Raw genomic sequence first — 3,376 nt, 5'->3', positions numbered from 1 at the left:
GCAACCCGGCCCATCCCTCCTGGGAGGCCTCACGTCATCAGGAGACCACCCTGCGTCAGAAAACAAAAGCAAGGATGGAAAGAAAGCCCACCTTTATAGCTGACCCTACACCAGGGGCAATATCGTTGCTTTACAGGAGGAAGTAAAAAGATACTTATGAAAGTATGAAAACATGATGTCACTCTTCAGGGAGCTGGTGGTGGGGTGGCTGCACATCGGGTTGCCAGCCAGAAGGTCATCGGTTTGAATCCATCAGCTGCTCCCGGGGAGAAAGATGAGTCTGCCTGTTCCTGTAGGGATTTACAGTATTCACAGTCTCGCAAGAGCCACGGGGGCCTGTCTACCAGGTCCTGTAGGGTGGCTGTGACTCGACAGGTGTGAGTCTGGGGGTTTGTTGATGGGGAGACCTGTCAGCATGGACCCCCACCCTTCAGAGCCAGGCATGATGGGCTCATGAGGTGTCCCCCTGATGGAGCAAACACTGGTATGACTTACTTCTGCTTCTGAATGAGCCCCCTGGCTGTCTTGGACTCAAAGCTGCCATGGGGGTGTTGTGGGGTCCGTGTCTGTGGTTCAAACCCAGCGGCTGCTCCGAGGGACAGCGAGGGGGCTATCTGGCCCCAGCCAGAGGTACAGCCCCAGGAATCCCCGGGAGCCGTGGCAATGGGGTTGGGCTCTTTCCGTCAACAAGAGGCATGTGGCAGATGGCTTCCAGCACTGACCGGGGGTGAGTCTCTGTCTCATTTCCTGAAGAGGAAGCGGCCTGTGTCATCAGACCTGGTGGACTCCCCGCAGGTGGACTCCCAGCAGGCGTGGAATCCTGTGACTGGACTCATTCCCTAGAGGGAAGGACAGGGAGCCGGCGGGGCTCCTTCCTGGGGGAGGCATGGGCTCGCGTGCGGCCTGGACACCCTGCCTTCCCCACGGTCAAGCATGTCCACGGCATGGCGGGCAACATGCCTTGTGAGACAAGGGTGGCGTTTGGGAGAATGCGTATCCGCATGGCGATGCTTCCCTTGAAGCCGTGCCCTGACTCAGAGTTGACTGGAAGCACCTGGTTGGGGCCTTGGTGCTGGGTGGGGTGACCCCATTGAGAACCTGTCTGAATGGCACCCACGCGAAGGGGCTGTGTTCGCAGGACCCGGAGAGCACCCAGGCAAGGGAAGGGTGTCTGGGATCGCCCAGGAACAGGACTTGCGGGCAGCACTGGCAAATCCCACCATTGGCTTTTCCCTGCGGAGATGAATCGGTCCATAGGGGATATTCCGCTTTGTGAGTTTCTCTGCCCTTGGATGCCCCCCCTTCCCCTCCCAGGTTGGACAATGGGAAGGAAGACGCAAAACTGATGACGCACATTCCCATATTCTTGTCCCCGAGCCTGCGTGTAGAGAGGCACAGAAATCACCCGAGTGTCGGTCAGAAAGGAAGCCGAGTGCACACAAAGGAAGCACCGTGTGGAGTGAGGCTGCCGACCTCGGACATCACCGCCGAGGACAGGGCACTCGGAGGCAGGGCGCTGGGCAATCCGCTCTCGGGTTCGTCAAAGAGAGCCCGAAGGGGGGCTGAGAGCATTCCTTCTTAAGTGAATTGGCTGTCCTAATAGGCCCGCGGTTATGTGGATGGAAAACACACTCGATTTGTTTCGGCAGACCTTGAAATTGGACAGCCGTGCTGGACTGCCCATTAAGTCAGCCTTGATTTGGACGGGGCACGCAGAAAAGCTCCAGCCGGCTCGAAGGCGTGCTGTTTAAATCGCGGGACCCGTCGGCTGGCTTCTTTGGCTCATTGTCGTTGGAGAAGTTTTCCTTTCAGGAAAATAGGGGGTCGGGGGATATAAGGAGAGCGTGTCAGTGTGTGTGTTTGTTTCTCTGAGAAAGTCACAAGATGAAAATCTGAGAAAGATTCTGTGTCTCTCTCTCTCTCTCTCTTGGTCTTTCCCCAGAGAACAATATCATTCCGTTAGGAGGAAATAAAAACAAGGAAAAGTTTGGCTCTGCGTTGACAAAAGGGGATTCCTTCCCTTGTGTATACACCGGCCACCCTCCTATTTCAGGAGTAAACAAATCCAGCACGAGCATGAGAAACAGGCTTGAGGGCACACAACTGTCCCCCGTGAGGACAGAAGCCGGGTTTGCTCAGCCCGAGGGCAGGGCTGTCTGGGCGATGCCTGCTGGTATCACTGCGCATGAGGTAAGGCTCCAGGTCAGCATGGATTGCACGGCATTGGCACGTGTGCCGCCGTGAGGTGCCACCGAGCAGCTGCAGCTGGCCATGACCTCATGCGTGACAGAGCATGCACACAGACACCGGAACCTCCCGTGGTATGTGGTGGTGCCAGCTGACCAGCAGCCTCCTCGTGGAAGACGGGAATGGTGCCCGGCAGACCACTGTCCTCAGCTGAGCAGAGAGGCGCGGCGTGGGGATCGGAGGGCGGAGAGCGGGGGTGGAGGCGCGGCGCTGGGGGGACGAGGTGGAGAGTGGAACTGGATGGAGGACGAAGACATGGACGAGGGAAAGTGAGGCGGAAGGGAGAGACGCAGCGGAGCGCAGGGACAAGGTGATGCGCGGACAAAAGCCAGGACGGCTGCTAGCCAGAGGGTGGGCACCAGGGGAGGGTGGAGATAAGATGGGGCTGGGGGCAGGGTGGATTTCAGACGGAGGGCGGGAGATGGAGATAAGATGAGGGACAGAGATAAGTGTGGATTCGAGATGGAGCATGGGCGCCAGGAGGAAGCCAGATCCGAGATGGATTCATGATGGGGGAGGATGGAGAAGTGTGAGGCGAGCTGAAGGGGAAGTTGTCCTGGAGGGTGCAGACCAGCTGGTGGGTGCAGGGCATCGGCCAGAGGGTGGGCACAGAGGGAGGGTGGAGACCAGCGGGTGGAGAGCGGAGGCCGGATGGACTGTGGAGGGGCGTTGGAGCGTGAACACACGGACGGACGGACGGATGGAGGAGAGCGGGCACGGAGGAGAGATCGCGCTGTGGAGGAGACCGGATGGAGGATGGAGACAAGAGAGTGGAGACAGACAGGCTGGGGTGGGAATCCGACGGAGGGCCCACAGCAGGGACGGGTGGAAGAAGCCAACAGGACGGCGGACGGAGGGAGACCAGGTGGCAGGTGGACATGAGATGGACAGACATGATGCAAGAGAGCTTGAAGATAGAGTGTGGGTAAGACATGGAGGTGGACACGGGCAGGATGGGCTCCAGGTGGACAATGGACTCAGGTGCAGGGAGGACTCCAGGTGGACAGTGGACACAGGTGCACGATGGGCTCCAGGTGGAGGGTGAACACAGGGGCAGGAAGGACTCCAGATGGACAGTGGACACAGGTGCAGGATGGGCTCCAGGTGGAGGGTGGACACAGGTGCAGGA

This window comes from Echinops telfairi, unplaced genomic scaffold, assembly GCF_000313985.2.
Source record: "Echinops telfairi isolate 266 unplaced genomic scaffold, ASM31398v2 ScPeMD7_53;HRSCAF=182, whole genome shotgun sequence".
Lineage (NCBI taxonomy): Eukaryota > Metazoa > Chordata > Mammalia > Afrosoricida > Tenrecidae > Echinops > Echinops telfairi.
This window is presented reverse-complemented; position numbering follows the sequence as displayed.